This window comes from Sinocyclocheilus grahami, unplaced genomic scaffold, assembly GCF_001515645.1.
Source record: "Sinocyclocheilus grahami isolate Dianchi unplaced genomic scaffold, SAMN03320097.WGS_v1.1 scaffold1178.1, whole genome shotgun sequence".
NCBI classification, from domain to species: domain Eukaryota; kingdom Metazoa; phylum Chordata; class Actinopteri; order Cypriniformes; family Cyprinidae; genus Sinocyclocheilus; species Sinocyclocheilus grahami.
Window position 1 is genome coordinate 298,620 of NW_015506357.1, and position 6,218 is coordinate 304,837.

The following is a 6,218-nucleotide window of genomic DNA, read 5'->3' on the forward strand; positions in this document are numbered from 1 at the left end:
GCAAACGGCCTCTATAGCTGTGACAGGACGAGCAGGGAGTTCGCAAACGACCTCTATAGCCGTGACAGGACGAGCAGGGAGTTCGCAAACGGCCTCTATAGCTGTGACAGGACGAGCAGGGAGTTCGCAAACGGCCTCTATAGCTGTGACAGGACGAGCAGGGAGTTCGCAAACGACCTCTATAGCCGTGACAGGACGAGCAGGGAGTTCGCAAACGGCCTCTATAGCTGTGACAGGACGAACAGGGAGTTCGCAAACGGTCTCCTTAGCTGTGACAGGATAGACAGAGAGTTCATAGGCGGCCTCCTTGGTCGGAACAGGACAAGCAGAGAGTTCATAGATGGCCTCCTTGGCCAAAACAGAACAGGCTGAGAGTTCATAGGCGGCCTGCTTGGCCGGAACAGAACAGGCAGAGAGTTCATAGACGGCCTCCTTGGCCGGAACAGGACAGGCAGAGAATTCATAGATGGCCTCCTTGGCCGGAACAGGACAGGCAGAAAGTGCGTTGCTGGGTGCCACCACCACGCAAGGAACTGAGGCAAGTGTCGCCATCTCGGGAGGTTCTGCAGCCTGCGCCGCCACCTCTGAAGAGACTACAGTGGACACCATGGCCTCTGGGAGGACAGCAGTGGACACCGCTACCTCGGGAGGTTCTGCAGCGTAAGCCACCACCTCTGGAGATGTTGTAGCCGGTGCCGCTGCCTCTAGCAAATCAGCGGTGGAGTACGCGGCCCAGATACACCATAAAGCAACCCCCCAAATGGGAAGTGCTGCAGACAGGGGAATGAGTTCATGAATTTCAGAGTGCTGGTTTGGGAATGCCAGCTGCACGTGCCGACACCAGCGGTGGGTCCTCCACGCTGGAAGCCAGTCTGGGATACTGAAGAACTGACCTTGATACTCTGGGTGTAACAGACAGGACGTGACATGACTCTGGATGATCGGCTGGGATGCGACGTGATTCTGGATGGTCAGCTGTGATGTGACGTGACTCTGGAAGAACAGCTGAGACATGACAAGGCTCTGGATGAACAGCTGAGATGTGACGAGGCTCTGGCAGATCAGCTGAGACTTGACTTGACTCATGAAGATCAGCTACGACTTGACTGTCCTCATGAAGATCAGCTGAGACTTGACTTGACTTATGAAGATCAGCTGTGACTTGACTTGACTCATGACGATCAAGCATTGTGTGATCATATTCTTCATTATAAAATCAGTTTTCTAATACAAAAAGATGTGAGACTGAATCAAAAGCAGTCTCTTTTTTTTATGACAATAATAAGACAAAATGTATGATCAATATAAGGGAGACAAGGGCTAGGGCACTTTTTACTCCAGTTCTGAAATGAAGTTTATTTTTGACCATTATAGTTTAGAATAAGACAAAGTTCACAATTTCAATGGTGGGGCATGTTGTCACAATATACGAGGTAAATTGCCACAAAGAAGCCTGCTTTTAAAATATATTATAGGACATTTAGCAAAAATGTAAACAGTGAAACTATGGAAACAACAAAAATGTAAAGGTAACAGAAATAGAAATTCATTGTTTTCGCCAAAAAATGATTTATACTAAATAAGATTATATACATGACATATGAATTGTTAAATCTATAGCGAAATCTAATACAGCTGATGCATTATGGACATCACACAACCAAAAAAGTTGATTAATGATCTCACCTTAGATAACAGGTGCATCTATAATAAAGGTGCCTTCACGCCATATCGTAATAACCGTGATTACGAGATAACAACTTGTAAAAAGTGTTCACGTCCTCATAGAACTCGTAATTATAACTTTTGAACTGGGTATTTTGTGAGAGCTACAACTTGTACCACCTGACCACCTCAGATTTATTAGGTGCTGTGTTTAGGCATTGATAGTGCGATAGTTCCGAGTCCAAGGGTGTGAACAGCTCCAAGTTAGAACATCACATGTTGTCATCTCAAAATTACAGTAATTACGTCATGGCATGAATGCAGCAGAAGTTCAATAACGGACTGTTATTATAGAGAAAGAGGTGAACCTCAAAGGTCTTTCTTAGCCTCAAGATTAAATTAATACTGCAGCACTATTATATCTATAAAAAACCCAAACTGGGTCATGAATCTTTTCTTAGGTGGATAGATAATAGTTTTCATACAACATATTTACATACATTCATGAAGATGTGTATTTAATATTCAGTGGGTATAGAAAAGAATCAACCCCCTTGTAAAATAATCACATTTTGTTGCTTTGCAGCCTGAAATAAAGACGGACACAGTCCACAAACGGTTACCATCAAATTTAACTGAACTTGAGCAGTTCTGCTAAGAAGAATGGGCAAATATAGCAAAGTCTAGATGTGCAACAAGATCTCAACAGACTAAAGGCTGTAATTAAAGCAAAAGGTGGTTCAACAAAATACTGATACAAGGGGGTGATCCTTTTTCTAACTCAGTGAATCTGTTTTTTATTTACATTTACATTTACATTTAGTCATTTAGCAGACACTTTTATCCAAAGCGACTTACAAATGAGAACAATAAAAGCAGTCAAAACTAACAAAAGAGCAACAATATATAAGTGCAAATGACAAGTCTCGGTTAGCCTAAAGCAGTACATGTAGCAAGGTGTATATTTTGTGCCTCTTTGAGATGGCACAATAATACGCCGTTCACTTGCAGAACGCAAGCTTCTAGAGGGCACATAACTCTGAAGTAATGAATTTAGGTAAATGGGTGCAGAGCCAGTGGTGGTTTTGTAGGCAAACATTAATGCCTTGAATTTAATGCGAACAGCTACTGGAATTGACGTGGAGAGACCGGATAAAGCCGCCAGGAACAAGAGAGAGAGTGAGAGATGCTGGACGGACGTCTCATGGCCGAAAGAGACTGAGAAATGCTGTTGTGCAACGTGTTATGAATACTTTTTGTTAGAGCTGGAAGCGCTAGGGCACATGCTTTTTGTTAATTGTTGAACTGAATAAATAACACGAGTCTCCGTAACCGACCCTGCCTTCTTCCTTTCCACACACACACATCTGAACATTACCACAGTGACTAAACAGAGTTGCTGATAAACCTGATGTAAATTTTCCAGGTTATGTGAAACAAAACCTGTTATTGTTTTGTTTTCTGTGTTAAGTAAATACAAGTCTGTACAACATGTGGTTTCATGTTTGACAGTTGTTAAAAGGCAGTGATGCACTGAACCATCAGTAAATATTGAGACGGATACTATAATAATAGTGGTGAGCAAGTTCTACATAACTGTGTTGGGATCACGTTTCAGAATAAATAGCTGAAGCACCTGGCCTGGACTAGTGTCAGTGTGTCAGCAAGGTCATTTTTCTGCTTTCACTTATTGTTTTCTTTCTTTTGCAAACACGCTCTTTCATAATGGCAATTATAGAATGCAACAATTAAGCTTATGAAGAGGAGCGTCGTAAATGGTTGCCTCTACTAATGGTTTCTTGCATTCTCAGTGAAGTACAGTAATGCATTTGCTGGTTGAGTAGAAATTGTTGCTTTTTATATATTGCAGACATTTGACCATTACGTTGATCACTTCCTGCTCAGGTATAACTTTAGAAATGTGCGGAACACGCATGTGGATTGTCATTGGCACTGCACAACTTTCTGCAAACTCATTATCTGAGTTGAGCAAGTGAAAACAAAGTCACTTTGTCTTTAAATATGAAAGCGTTTTTCAATGCTTTGAAATGCTTTTTTTTTTTTAAATACAGAGGCATCTTGAGACATTGTTTTAATTGACATTATTCTGTGATTTATTGAAAAATCAACAATTCACTACACACAAATACCATTTTATGTTTATAACTTATGTTCTATTTATTTTTTTCAAAATAGTCATTTTGATTGAAATTAATTTTGAACAGAAATACCTTTAAAAGTTACCTTTAAATAACAAGCTAATGTATTATGTTCCGACTGACATAATTATTATATTAGTACTTATTTGTGAAAACATTTTTCTAACAATCTCCTTAATTTTAAGTAGTTCCTGTTAGCAAGCAGCACCAGAAAAACAAAATGTCTGCCGCATGTAATACCAATAATGATTCAGTAGATGGAATTGACGTTTGAAACCATATTCATTGAAGTGAATATTTTTTAATAAAAATTTGCTCAACCTAGGTGGAATTTGTATGCATTGTATGAGTATGTGATTTCGTATGATCTGACTCATACCGAAACATATGACATACAACATAAATATTTGAAGGAGCGTTAGCAGATCATAAAAAAATAAAAAAATAAATAAAAACTACAAAGGAGATTGTATGCATTCATTTGAATTTATAACCTACTCACCAATTTGTAAAATACTTACGTATTGCCATGGGATTGTTTTTAAGTTTGATATACTCTTCGTATATGTGACCCAAATGAGATAAGAAAAAAATAATACTAGTTTTGTGAACTAATGAATAAAGTCATAAATAACTTGCCACTAATAATAATTTTAAAAAGTACCATAGTGCCAAACACCACAAGAAAATACCTTCAGAGAGTATGATTGAACACACTGTCTATTGATAAAAGCAATGTTAAATCGGAAGACAACCACTTATATGGGATATTGACAATAACCTCACTACTTACAATAGAGATACATTTAATCATTTTCATTCAGCATTGTTTTCCCCTGTTGTCTGCAAGAAGAGACTTGCGCTCCATTTTTGGGTTGTTACCCATCAAGGAACTATTTTAAGAGGGTATATCCAGCATGTGGATGATACATATCAATATTGTGTTTAATTATGTGTGTGTTTATGAACTCAACTCCAGTCCAAAGAAAAGTCTTTGTGTATTCTTATGTATTGCTGTATTGTCACAGCGTCACAGTTAGTGATATTTAATTTCTTGAACGCTGCCAAGGCATATTCCTGGCGACTGACACTATATCTGCCAGCCTGTGGTGGCTGGACTATAAAATCCTTTTGTCTCAACACCCGGTTGTTCTGCCTCCTGTCCGTGACCATCAGCCAGAAAGAACCCAGATATGACATCCCAATTTTAAATAATTAACTAAGCTGTAAAACTTGTCATTTGTGTCTGATAAATTTATTGTTTTTTTATTATTATGTATTTGTTTTGTAGGTTTAATCTGAAATCTCTTATTGAATTTCCTTTTAGCAGTTCAGCAAGATTGGGCGAGTAAGTACAACTTAAAAAAAATAATTTATTTGATGGACACAGCACATAAACATACTGTCACGCCCCTGAGGGGCATTGCTCAAAAGTAGAATTAAGAAAGCCAGGATAACAGAAAAGGCATGGCTTGACCTAGTTCAGCGCATTCTGGCTTAGTCCGTTGCACGTTTGCTGAGCCAGGATGAGAATGTGCATCTATGTCAAGCCAGGTGTATATAGTTGGGATAAGTGCACGTTCACGGCATTCTTAAACAGACCACGGGATCGATCACAGAATCAATTATGCAAAAATGGATAAAACCTGTGCGGCATACTTCTTGTCAACTGAGCAACAGCTTCTAATGGAAACATATATAGAGGTGAAACCTATAATATGTAAAAAGGGAAATACAGCTGCTATAATAAAACAAAGAGAAAACGCCTGGCAGACAATAGCGGACCGATTGAATGCGTAAGTAGTCCAAATAACCAGTGCTCCACTGAAGCCATCATAATTACAATTCAAGGAGTTATTTGTCATTTCCACAAATTAACAGTTGTACACTTTGCCTTAAATGTGACCAGTGGACATGCATGTTACTCATGCAACATTTTGCAGGCTGGTAAGTGACTTGATGGGTGATTTTTTTTTTTTTTACAAATTAGGTGAATAGTGTCTGCTGACATATTTTATTGTGTGTATTGATTTCACAAGCATGTCTGGCCAAAAAAGGACCTGGCAGCAAGTCAAGATTAAGTACAAGAACATTTTGCAGGCTGGTAAGTGACTTGATGGGTGATTTTTTTTTTTTTTACAAATTAGGTGAATAGTGTCTGCTGACATATTTTATTGTGTGTATTGATTTCAGCATTAAAAAAAGGCTCATGTATCTGGCACGGGGGGTGGCCCTCCAAACCAAGACTTCACCACAGCAGAGGAGCTGGCCCTGGAGTTGAATAAAGGGAAGCCAGTGATGGAAGGGATCCAGGGAGGGACAGCCACTGACTCCGGCCCAGCAAGAGAAACTGGTGTAGCATTTGGACCAATCAGACACACAACTTTTTGTTAT